General features: G+C 50.7%; 1 long non-coding RNA gene across 1 annotated transcript in view; it reads left to right on the top strand.

The window, feature by feature from the left end:
* Positions 1 to 13,265, top strand: part of LOC105882751 (uncharacterized) — a 237,734-nt gene that overhangs the window by 128,005 nt on the left and 96,464 nt on the right. The window contains exon 4 of the long non-coding RNA XR_012920150.1: positions 879 to 1,317. This is a non-coding gene — a long non-coding RNA (uncharacterized LOC105882751). The remainder of the gene's footprint in view (positions 1 to 878; positions 1,318 to 13,265) is intronic.

Here is a 13,265-nt window from a genome sequence, read left to right as displayed (position 1 = left end):
TTTTGTGCTAAGTCTTTTTTCTCTTCAAACTGTACAGCTAGCCTGTGAAGCAAAATGGAATTCGTGTTCTCATTTGCAGACGAGAGAACTGGGGCTCAGATTGGGGAGCTCGATGAGGTCATGTGGCTTAGGGCAGCAAGCTGCGTCTGCTCTCAGGTTGTGCCTTGCTGCAATTATGCCTGTGTTTTCCAAATCATTCTCTCCAGTAGGCAGAAGATTCTCTGCCCTTCCTCAACGGGAGGAGGAAAAGGGCCTGCCCAGAATTTGTCCCTGAACTGATGATTGTGGCGTGTTACTCATCTTTGCTATAAAGGCTGGGCTGGACCATCTCCGTCCTTTTGAGATATTCTGGTGTATCTTGGCCTTGATCTGTTGGGAAGTGACCTCCCTGTGCAGGAATGCCTTTGCTGGACTCTGCATGACATGCATGAACAGATGGATTGGAGACACAGGGCTGTAGTTTGCTCCAAGAACCTAACCCACCCCAATCTCTGCTGTTTCCATCTGTAAAAATCTTTAGAATACCTTTATCGGGGGTGTGGAAACAGAGAGAAAAATAGATAATAATAGCTGAGTATTTAGTGTGCACTAACTGCTTTTCCAGAAACCATCCTAGCATTTGGTCTGGCAGCAATAGCACTGCCCATACCCTTCCCAAATGCACCATAAGATAAGTTGAGCAGGTAATTTGTACCCATTTTACAGATAAGGAAGCTGAGGCTGAAACTCAAAGTCACAGAATTGGAGCTGAAACTCAGATCTCCTGAGTTCAGAGGATGAAACATTCCCTTCTTCCCACTCAGAATAATCTGTCGTGTGTCCATTTCTATGTGGATTTCCTAGATGACTGGCTCTTTTTTTTTCTTTTTTTGCTACAGCCCAGATAGAGGGGACAAAGGCTGCCTAATACAACGTGTCTTCTTCCCAGTGGAATTCCAACTGCAGAAGGTACACACATAAAGGCAAAGCATGACCAAAGCAGGATGACTGCAGGACTTTGGAGAAAATACCCATGAAATTTCAAATAGTGTGATCTGAATAACTCTTATTACTAGCACGTAGACTATAAACATATGCAAGAAGAAAACAAAAAAAAAAAAACATTTGCTTTTGTCATTCCTTGGCAAGAACCCTAGAAAAAACTTGCCTTTGGGGTCAAGCTGACCCTCCTGCTCTTAGTTTCCTTGTCAGCCTCAGAATGTCCTTTGAGAATCATTCTTGGAGGTGAGAGAGGACTGACCATACTTTACCTAGAGCAGGCAGTTTTGGATGAAATCATGCCCAGCTGTGGCTGTGACCCGCTGTGACTTATACTCAGTAAGTACCCGCTTCTATGCACGTGTGTCTGTCCTTCAGCTCTCAGTGCCCTGCCGAGATGGGAATCTCCCACTTTGCACAGATGAGGAAACTGAGGCCCGGGGAACTAAACTGACTTGCCCAAAGCCAAACAGTTTTAGAGTAGGGACTTGGCTGGGCGAAGTGGCTCACACCTGTAATCCTAGCACTGTGGGAGGCCAAGATGGGAGGACTGCTCAAGGCCAGGAGTGTAAGACCAGCCTGGGCAACTTGGCGAGACCCCATTGCTACAAAAAAATAAAAATAGAATAAGGATTCAAGCCTGTGTCTGAGCCTGTTGATTCCTCCATTTAGCAGCGACTGAGCTGCTGCTTGGTTTAGTCCTGGGGTGCTGAGTGTCATGTCTGTGCCCTGCGCCAGTGCTTTCTGTGTACTGATATGTTCACTCCTTGGCAGCACCCGTGAGGCTAGCCCTCCAGGTCCTCCATCCCCCGTCCAGAACAATTGGTACAGACTGCATCTGGAAATACATGCTATTTTTGAGGCTTTCAAAAGGCAACGTGGTGCACACACCACACTATGTGTTGTCTTGTGTCACCCCCAAATTCCTGTGTTGAAGCCCTAACCGTTCCCCAGTACTTCAGAATGTGACTAGATTTGAAAGTAGGGCCTTTAAAGAGGTGATTAAGTTAAAATGAGGCTGTTAGGGTGGGCCCTAAGCCAATCTGGCTGGAGTCCTTGTAAGAAGAGGAACTTTGGACACTCGCAGAGACACCAGATATGCTCACGCACAGAGGGAAGACCAGTTGGACACAGCCAGACGGTGGCCACCTGCAAGCCAAGGAGAGAGGTCTCAGGAGAAACCAAACCTGCCAACATTTTGATCTTGAAATTTTAGCCTCCAGAATTATGAGAAAATGAATTTCTGTTGTTAAAGGCACCCAATCTGTAGTATTTTGTTACGGCAGCTGGAGCAGACAAATACACCATGTGTCTGGGGCAGTTCCTCTAGCCATCCCCAAGATTTCTACAGGGAAATATGTTAATTGTCTTATTCAGCAGGATAAATAAAATCCATAAGCAGCCTTATGCTAGCTCAAGTCAAGGCTCGACGTTACCAAAAAGCATTGGTTTTGAGAGTTGTGCTTTATCATTTCTATTTTGCAGCTGAAAAACCAAACTCAAGGAATTCTTGCAAGGGCTAGATTTGAACCTGGGTGTTGAGCTCCAGGCCTGTGAATTTACTGACTGCCCTATACCACCTCTTGACATAATTAGCCTGGGTTAGTGTCCTCATGGAGCTCAGGGACACAGAATGGCAAATCCACAACTATACAGTATGTCACAATGGAATGTGAGAAGAGTATCTGGGACCCATGCTTAAGTAGGGGACAGCCCTGGCTTTAGCCCCAGTGCTCCACCGCTCCAGGTTGGTCCCTAGTGCTTGTGCCCAGGGAAAGATAATGCTGAGCTGGGCTGGCAGGGCTGGGGCTGGGCTTTGGCCCAGAGGGACCTGGCCCATCTCCATCCAGCGCCATGAGACCCTGCCCCCCTCCCCCCCCCCCGCCCCCCGCCCAGCAGGAGCAGCGGGCCAGCAGGCCACTGTGTTTGCTCTGGGCAGAGGCCGCTCTGTCTTTCCACACTGTGTGGACACGGCTGGGAAACCGTGGTGGGGAAAGGACTGCCACTTCTGTTCCATGTTCCCTGGAGAAGAGAAGACAGCCCTTCTATTTAATGTTTTTATGAAGTCATATGTTTCTCTGTGAAAGATGAAAGCAAGGTCTGCTTCAAACCTGAGCTTTTAGTAGAAGCCTGTTCTTGTTTATTCAGTTGGCTTTTTAAAAAATGGCCATTTTCAGAGGCCTCACTACCATAGTAGGCACTATTGTTCTTGTTATAATCATCACCATTTTTATCACTTCCTATTCTTGCTAGAAATTAACCAGGATCACTGGCCTAATGTGCCAGGGACCATGTAGTGGGGAGCCAGGATTTGACCCCAGGATTTAGGATTCAAAGTTCAAAGTGTGTCTTGACCCCTGCAACCTAAGACCATGGACACAAGCCTTCCGTGACCCAGCGACTCCGGAAGTGCTACTACTTCCTGCTGCTCTGAGTAACAGTAGCAGCACCAATAATCACATAGCTGACAGTCTGCGGAACCACAGTGCCAGGCCCTGTTTGAGTGCATTGTGTATTTTAACTCACAGAGTCCCCTGACTCGTCCTGAGGTGGCTACTATCAAAATGGGGACTTTGAGAGGATCAGTCAGTTGTCCACAGTCGCAGCACAGAAATGAAAACCCTGCAGGGGGCCTGGTCCTCATGGTTTGCTGCTGTTCTGCACAGCCTCTCACGGCTGAGGACCCCGCGGGTCAGGTGGGTGGGTGGCCCCAAGCTCAGGGAGCGTCTCTGAGGTTCGGAGGGAGGAAGAGCAGGAGGAAGATTTGGGATCTCCTGAGTGCTCAGCCCTGTGAGTGCATTTTTTACCAAGTTAATTGATGACTTTGTCAGTCAGTCCCCTGATTGCTTCCTATCTTATGTTTTCATCTTATTCATTCATGCAGTGAGCATTTATGAAGCAACTCCTGTATTCCAAATATTGCTAGACCCTGGGGATACAACAGTTAAAAGACCCAGTGCCTACCCTCCACGGAGCTCTTCTTGCAAACTCTTTAAGGAAAGGAGGCAGGAAGCAGACATCTGTTCTGGGCTGCCTTAGGCTGTTCTAGATATTGCTAAACTGCTCAGCCTCTGAGGTTCAGGAAGGCTGAGAACAAGCTAGTCAGGAACTGGCAGAAGGGGGTTAGGACCTAGGTCACCAGCCTCTCGGGAGCCTGTAGTGCTCGAGCTTCTCTGCCAGGCAGGCCAAGCCCAACATACGGAAGAGACCCCTGCAGAATTCTCACTGGGCTGAACTCATTCCTGGAAGCAGGGACTTGGCATTCACTTAATTGTCGTCAATGTTCACTTTCCCTTGTGTGTCTGCACTTGCTCCTGGCCCTCTCCAGATGCGGTAACTGATTCTTGGAAGGGCTCTCCTGCTCATGGTCCCTTTGTTATCTACAGCAAGCCCAGGATAATGTGATTCCTGGAAATAGCTCCAATTTCTTTCTGCTTCTCAGTTCCCCTCTTTTGCTAGCAGGGATGAGCGTAGGCAGACATGGAGGCATTCATTTGGTATGTCCAGCCCAGCCCTTATGGCTACAGTTTCCAAGCTGGAGGGGTCTTGAGCCCACCCACTTCTTGGAACAGAGGGGGATATGGGCGACACTGAGTACCTGAAAGATGGGTTGATTTGTCCAGGTCACACAGCTTGAGGGGGGCAGGCTTGTGGCAGGCCTTAAAGGCACTCTCTGGAGGACTCCACTTGCCTCCTGGAGGTTTGCAGATACGAGATACCCTTCCTGGAAAGACCTGACTTGGGGACATTGCAGATAAGGCCGGTTGGTGTGCCTGGCCGCCCAGAATCAAAGGATTTCCAAGAGAAGCTAGGGATTGACCTTCCTTGAGGTGGGTCCTGCAGATAAAAATGCTTTTGAAGTTCAGTTGGTGGGAGATAGGATCTTTGTGGCAGAGCTTGTCACCAAAGGGCCTTCTGGATGGATGCACCCTGATAGAGAAATCAGCAAGCTGAAGATAGGGAAAGAGAACACTTATCATTGAAGGCCTCCTCAGGGTTTGCTTTGAGGTACTTCCTTCCTGTCAACCCCGTTCTGGAGTCCCCATTTCGCAGATGCAAAAACTGAGGCATAGATAATTATTTTCTAATTTGTAAAAAAAAATTCTGATGGGGATATCATTATTTCAGTTTCCTGGGATATTTCAGAATGCCCAGTGTTGTTATGCAATAGTTTAATTAAGCATATACCACAGGGCAGGCATCATGCTGCCTTTTGGGAGTATAGGAATGAGTAGGAAGTTCTGTGTTCCTTTAGAGAGATTTTGGTCTCCCGTGAGGAACAGAGGAGGGATTTAGGTGAGAGCTGTGCAGCCCCCGGGTGCCGTGCTGTGGACATGTGGTAGTGAGAACACACAGAGGGCACACGGTGTGGATGTGGGGTGGTCAGGGAAAGAAGGAGTTAGCCCAGAGAAGAGGCAGGAGGGAGACAGGCGAGGCAAGCAAAGACCAGATCCCGGGAAGACCGTTTGGACTTTGTGCTCAGGACAGTGGTCTCACAATGAAAATTTTAAGCAAGGGTTGGAGAGGGTGAGGTTGGCATTCCAGAAAGCTTGGCCTCCCTATATCGTAGAGAGATCAAAGGGGATTCAAACTGGTGGCCAGCAGTGATGGGGGCCTGACCTGGGGGAGATGGGGAGGATCAAAGAGACCCAGCAGAGAGAAACCCCTGAATGTGGTGTGTGATGAGCCTAGGAGTTATGGGAAGGAAGGAATTAAATATTCTTGCAGAGTTCTGCTTAGGTGGCTACGTGGATTTGGTGCCATGTGCCATGCTAGCAAATGCAGAGGGGGCAGGGGTGGCCTGGGATGGAGCCTGGAGGGACTGTGCCCTGCCTGCAGCTAGGTGAGCAGCTGGGGTTGGTGGAGAGCTGTGCCCAGAGCCACATGGTGTGGACAAGTCTAGGTTCTCCTCCAGGAAGCTGCCTTGAAGACTTTCGAGACAAGAGACAGGTACAGCCTTGTCTATGCCACTGAGCACCTGCTACCCATCACACGTTGCCGTTCTCAAAACCATTTAACAACATGAGGGACTGTTTTGCAAAAATAAAGTGCAGAATGCACTGATTTCCTTCCTTCCATGGTGTTTCTCTTTAGGCCTCACTTTCTTGTCCTTGTAGGGGCACGGAGATGGCCTGTGTGGGGGCTCTGGAGTCCCCTGCTTGGGTCTGACACCTGACTCCTGGCTTCAACAGTGACTAACAGTGTAACTTCACATTTTGGTCTGCGAAATGGGTATAATTGTGGCGCCTCTGTATTTTCCAGATTTGTTGCAAGGACCGAGAAGACAATGAGTGTAGAATTCTGAGCCGAGCTCCTGGGGGGTTGGGAGCAGGCTGGACGTTTTGAGGACTGTCACTCTATACTTTCTCATAAATGGCATGGCTTTGCAGCTTGACGGTGTTTAATGTATGTGTTCCTTCTTAATCCTTAAGCCAGGACTTTGAGATGGGTGCAATTAACTCGCTGAATTTTTTAACTTCAGCTGTGACATTAGAGTTCCTCTAGTTCCACTATGACCTTATTTTGTAGATGACAGGGCTGAGGATTACTGCCCTTCTTAGGGGCTAAGCCTGGATCTCGTCATTCCCAGGCTTGGACTTTTTTTCCCCTTGTCTTATGGGGGTTCATCTGCATTTTAGTGTCCCTCTCTGACAGAGGAGCAAGGCTTACAGGTGGGTAGTTAGTGTCCGATCCCACTGGGTAGTCAGGAAAGAGGAGGTGCTTGGGAGAGACCCTCTGGACCGCTGGCCTCTGGGATTGAGGTCGGGCAGGCCAGCTCCCCTCTTTCTTACAGAATCAGGGTCTCACCTGCCTGGCTGCTCTCTCTTCCTCTGAGGGGTACCTACGGCAGCATCTCTCAAGTTCTGGAGTCTTCCACCGCCCCTAGGGCAGCCTTCCCAGCGCTGCCCAGGCTGAGTCCACACCCTCCTCTGTCTTCCCAGGCCGGGGCTCCCATCCGACACTCACCCCCTGCGTTGCTGACTGCCCACCCTCCGCCTTGGACTGTGCCATCTCTGGGTCCCCAGCGCCTTTCCCAGCGCGTGGCATGTGTCCAGGCTTGGTGACCATGTGCGAGTGCGTGCTGTTACTGGAGATCATTCGGTTCCCACTCTCCTCACACTTCCTGCCTTCTCTGAGGAAAAGCGTGGCAAAGAAGTTCCCAGAACTATAAACACAGGGGGAATTAGCAGCACCCTTAGCTAATTTTTATTATTCCACTCAGAAGCCAGGCCTCTTTTTAAAGCAGCAGCATTTACAAATATTAAAACCAACTTTGCACACTTTCTCTCTTGAGTTCTGGACTCATTTAACAAACATTTGTTCACTCAACAAATATACATCAAGCACCTACTATGTGCCAGATGCTAAAAATAGGCACTCAGGACTCACCAGAGGATGCTGTGTTTGGGGGAAAGCTGATCTGGAGAGAAGTCCAGGGAGGGCCGGCAGCAGAGGAAGGGAGCCTGCCCTGTATCCGGGCCTGGCGGTTCACACCACCTCCCTGACCCTCGGCCTGCACATCTGTCACCTGAGCCATCAGATTAGAGAGATCCTCAGATTCTGTTTCCAGTTCTAGGATGATTTATTCATCTGATACCACGGTGGAGGGCGGGGTGACCCATGGGGAATGCACGCATCCCCACCCTCAGGGGACTGCCAGCCGGTGGAGGGAGCCCAGCAGAGTCTGCGAAGGTGGATTGCAGGTGCGAGGAGTGCCTCGCTGGGCCGGATGAGGACAAGCAGACGGACGGGTCTTGAACGGGGTCTCGGGAACCTGGGGAAGGAAGAGGGTCTCAGCCAGGTTTTTTTGGTTTTTTTGACAGAGTCTCCCTTTGCCTGGCTTAGAGTGCCGTGGCATCAGCCGAGCTCACAGCAACCTCAAACTCCTGGGTTCCAGCAATACTTCTGCCTCAGCCTCCCAAGTAGCTGGGACTACAGGCATGCACCACCATGCTTGGCTAATTTTTCCATATATTTTCAGTTGGCCAATTAATTTATTTCTATTTTTAGTAGACACGGGGTCTCGCTCTTGCTGGTTTTGAACTTCTGACCTTGAGCGATGCTCCCACCTCGGCCTCCCAGAGTGCTAGGATTACAGGCGTGAGCCACCACCCCGGCCTCAGCCAGGTCCTGAGGGGGCAGCAGCTGCCAGAGTCCTTTTTTCCCAGTTGTCCCTCCCAGACGTGGGGAGGTTTGTCTCCCGCAGTAGGCCTGCACCTTGATGTCAGCGCAGGAGGCCATTGGTTCATTCGTTCACAAACACTTACCGATCATACCTCTCAGTCTCCACTGGGAGGGTTCAGCAGCAGATAGTCCGAGGCACGGAAGGGACCAGAACTGGATGGTGGTGGTCCTCGGAAGGGTGCCCAGCCCCACCGGGCCCCAGCCCTCTGTCCTGATTCAGCACCTGGCTTCTGTCCTGTGCTGGCGGGAACATTGGTATGTAAGTTTTCTGTGGCTGCCATAGCAAATTACTACAAACTGGGTGGCTTAACACAACAGAAATCTACTATCTAACAGTTCTGGAGGCCAGAAGTCTGAAATCCAGGTGTCAGCAAGGCCTTGCGCCCTCCAAAGGCTCTAGGGGAAGAGCGTTCCTTGCCTTTTCCAGCTTCTGCTGGCTCCAAACGTCCTTTGAGAGTGGCTGAATCATTCTGATCTCTGCTCCTGTCTTCGCGCAGCTGTCTCTGTGTCTGTCTCTCTTTCTCTTCTCTTCTTTTAGGGCCTCTGGGATGATCGCTTCTTGACATTCTTCACTTAATTACATCTGAAAAACACCTTTCCCAAATAAAATCTCATGTGCAGGTTCTGGCGAATATAATCTCTTTTGTGGGGGGCTTGAGGGAGGACAACATTCAACCCACTACAGGCCCAAACACTTCTGGGGAAAGTCGAGGCTCAGACCTCATATCCGGATGCTCTTCTCTGTGGTTTTGCCACTTTTTTTTTCTTGTCTTACGTGGGTATAACTTTTTTTAATTGTAATTAAAATTTTTTAAAATATAATTTCACTTTCACACTGAGTAAAATTTGCAAGAGTAGCACAAAGAACTTCCACATACACTTTACCCAAATTGACCAATTTTAACATTTTGCCCCCTATGGGGATATAATGTACAAATTTTCTTCAGATTGGCTGGCAGATTCACCAGAGCCCTTCTTCCTTCCCCATCTCATTGTCAGATGGAAAGTTTGCCCTGGGCATGGACAGTTGGATTACTTCAGTCTCTCAAGGTAGCTGGTCACTGCAGGACTTTCTGTTGGCTCTGGGTGGTGATAAGCACATTTGTCACCAGGAAGATGGCATCACCCTGGCAGAGTCACAGAGAGGCTGGAGTTGCACTTCTGTTCACCCCACTGCAAGCCAGGTGGCTGTTCCTGGAGTCCAAGGGCCCCTTCCTTGTGTGTTCCTCCCTGCCCTGGGATGCCCCAGTGGCAGGCCCTTCTCATGCAATTAGGATTATTTAGAGAAGGAATTTCCCTCTGCTGCCTTTTGGCTCATTTCAAGCTGAGTGTCCAAGTCTCTGGCCCACATTCAGGAGCTAACAGGATTGCCTTTGGATCCTGTCTGTTTCTGCTACATTCGTTTTACTGGAGAAGCACACGTAGAAGGCCTCCCCAGCACCAGGCTATGAGTGAGGCGTGGGGACTTGCGGCGCCATCCGGAACTTGTGCAGAGGGATCACTGAGGAGGGTGGGATGAGGCCTCCATGGATATGAATCGAGGACATGTCCCAAAGGATGTAATGCCTACTCTGGGTTTTGAAGCCTGAATTAAAGGTCATCGCTCAGGCAGATAAGGCAGGGAGGATCAGTGGGTCCAGAGGGACAGTGCTTGAGCCTATGAAGGGTCAGCTGGGTCCGGTGTTGGGTGCAGAGCAGGGATTGGCAGATGAGCAGACTATGTCGGGTCACCCAGGATCTCAGTGCCTGAAGCTCTAGAGAGCTTCCATCCTACCTTCCTGTTGACGCAGACCTTAGGTGATGAGGAGGGGGCGGGATGGTACTGAATTTGCATTTTGAAAAGATCACCCTGATACTAATGCAGAGCCAGGGCTGGAAAACCAGTGAGAAGAATGTCACAAAAATGTCACTAATTGCAAATCCAGTTTTAGGGCTTTTGCAGGGAGCCTACAGAGAAAGTAGCTTGCTTGGTTTGTAGTAAACGAAATTTCAATACTTAGAGTCCCAGTGAATGCTGATGGATCAATATAGCTGGTGTTTTCATAACAAGACAAGAATGATACTAACAGCATCTTGGAGAATGCAAACTTTAATAGTACAGTGTTATTTTTGACACTGCCACTGTATGGTGTTGGGTTTACCTAGATTATGGGCCCACTTAAGACCCCACTTAGGCCTAAAAGCTGTGGAAAGAGGTAGGAAGAGTATTTTCCCCTCCATTATATGGGTGAGGAAGCTGAAGCACTGAGAGGTGACCTGAATTGCTCAGGGTCACACACTCGATAAATGGCAGAGTTGCACTTGGGCGCTGAGTCTTAGTGAAGACTGCAAACCAGTATTCTTTTGTTGATATGTGAGCAGTGGCCATCTCTCTCCCTGTGGAGGTGTTTCCTACTACACCCCTGGGAAGCTGGGCATACCCTGGGGCATAGCACATGGAGTGGGGCTTGTCCCCCTTCTCAGCAGCCAGAGAAGGCCTCAGGAGCAGTGCAGAGTTTCCTGCACTGTTTGACACCATCACCCTTTGCCACATGGGACTGTTGAACTCTTGGCATGGAGCCGTGGTGACCAAGGGACTGCAATTTTAATGTGAATTAATTTTAATGGATTTAAATTTAAATAGCCCTATGTGGCTAGTGGCAACTCTACTGGACAGCATAGGTCTGGAGTTCTGGGGGCTGCCAGACTTTGTTGGCCTCTCAGTTTGTGCCACTGCAGAGGCACCTGGTTCTGAGCTCCTGTGTTCCCAGGTAAGGACTGGCTTGGGCTTCTGACCACCTTCAGGTGGGGCTCCAGGCAGCGCCTGCTCACTGTCCCTTCCTAGGCCCTGGGCCCTGGGTGGATGTAAGAGTCCAGTTCCAGCCACAGTGGGACTTAGGAGGACTTCTGAGGAAGCCACTGATCTGCTGGGTTGCCCTTGCTTCTTACAGGTGCAGAGCAGGGAACACTTGTGGGGACATCAGAATGTCTTTCTCTTTTTCTTCCCTGGGACATGTCCAGACCCCATTCCCTCTGTCATGGGGCTCCCTGAGCCATGGCTGGTGTGCTTGCTGGCTCAGGCAGGCCCCGAGCCCCAGGCCCTTTTGTCCTTGAAGGGAAACCCCCCAGTAGGCGGCTAATGCCGCCTCTGGAAGGCTGTAATTGGAGGGTGGGAAACCTGGCACCTCCTTGGGTAATGAGTGTTTCTGGAGCTTCCTGGAACATCCAACCCAGGCTGATTGCAGGCGGATGCTTCTTATGGGAAGGGATGTCCCCACTGATGACAAAGGGACAGGTCAGAGGGAGGCCAGAGCCTTTCTGTGAAGGCAAAGCCTGACCTGGGGCCTCTCGTGGAGATCAGGAACCAACTGGGTAATGAACTGGGGAGAAGGGAGGCTGACTCCCGGAGGGCTTGGAGAAGTGAATGGAGGAAGGAGAGGACCCTGGGCTCAGTCCCAGGAAGGCTGGGTCCTGTCTGCCGAGTCTCACCTCCACCCCCACCCCTAGCCCAGTGTGGGACACAGTGCAATATCGGCTGAAAGGAAGAAACATGACAGAGGCTAGTGTTGGGGCAGCCCTGAGCAGGTGGCATGTTCTTCGTGACTGTAAATGCCCCTGCCCAGTGCCGACCAGGAGGCTGGGCCTAGAATGTGGCCCTGCCGAGAACCAGGCCTCTGCAGGAAGGGCTCACCCCATATTTTCCCAGCCTACTCTGAGCTATCTCCTAAGTCAGGGGCAGCTTAGCTGGGCAGTACTTCTCCTGCCATAAAGATGGGGAGGGAAAGTATGGCAAGTACTTTAAGAATCTCAGCTTTATACACCCAGATAAGGCAATGAGCTCATGGTGGTTCTGCAACTTGCCTGAGGTCTCATAGCATGTATTTGAGCTCATACAGGCTTCATTTACAAACTGGAAAAGGCTGTCTGGTCAGTTAACCTCCACTGACATTTACCGAGTGCCAGTAATATGCTTGGGTGCTGCCCGGCGAGGGCACGCTGGGGTTTGAAGGCTCTCAAATCGTTGGGCCATGGAGCACCCATTCCTAGCGTGTGCCACCCTTCTCTGTTCACATCTGTGCCCAGGCACCAGTCGTGTGGAGGAGAGTGGAGCTTGAAGAATGTTTGCGGAAGGGCTGCCTGGCGGATTCAGCAGACAGATTGCGCAGGGTTTTCTGAGTGGCAGCTGGGGAGAAGTTCCAGGTCTGTCAGGACTGCATGGGTGATCTTGCAAACTCCCAGCGGGGAATAAGTCCCTCTTCCGGGGACACCCTCCTGCCTGGCCTATACGAACAGGATCAGCTCCTCAGTGGGGCTCACCAGCAGTTCCAGGCTGATTGCAGGCTGGATGTTTCTTATGGGAAGGGATGTCCCCACTGATGTCTTTGAGACATCCTGGGTCTAGGGGGCTCTTGAGTGCAGACCTCTGGCCTAGCTGTGGGGTGGAGTGGGGTGGGGAGGGGGCAGCTTGAAACATCTCTCAAAAGTACCATTAGGGAAAAGCCAAGGCAGTGCCGGTGTGAATGCAGCAGCTGAGAGTTCTTGGTGATGAGGGCCAGGTCGGCACGGGCAGCTCCTCTAGTTTTACAAATGCCACGTGCCAGGCTCTATCAGGGACTTTGTCCTGTCCCTGTTGACTGAACACACACTGGGAGGCCACAGCTGACCTGTACACTGGCTTAGGAGAAAGCTGGCCAGTGGGGTGTATCTGGGAGGTCCTGATAAAGGGGGTGTAAGGGGTATATTGTGTCTCCCCAAAAGACATGTTCAGGTCCTCACTCCTGGCACCTGACTATGTGACCTTACTTGGAAGGATCTCTGGGGATGTGATAAAGTGAAGAGGAAGTCACCCTGCACTATGGTGGGCCCTTAATCTAATGAATTGTGTTTTCATAAGAGGAAGGGGACACAGAGACACAGACACTCCATCTTGGTCCTTTGGGACTAAGGGTGTGAAGATGGAGGCGGAGATAAGACGGAGCCTTCTGCAAGCCCAGGAATGTCAAGAGTTGCTGGCAGCCACAGAGCCGGGAGACAGGCAAGGAAGGATTCTTCCCTAGGGCCTGTGAAGAGAGCTTGGCCTTCCTGACACCTTGCCTTTCGACTTGCAGCCTCCAAAACTGGGA

Source organism: Microcebus murinus, chromosome 7 (genome assembly GCF_040939455.1).
Source record: "Microcebus murinus isolate Inina chromosome 7, M.murinus_Inina_mat1.0, whole genome shotgun sequence".
In the NCBI taxonomy this organism is placed as follows: Eukaryota; Metazoa; Chordata; class Mammalia; order Primates; family Cheirogaleidae; genus Microcebus; species Microcebus murinus.
Note: the sequence above shows the minus strand (reverse complement) of the source record. Positions and strands in the feature narration are given on the sequence as shown.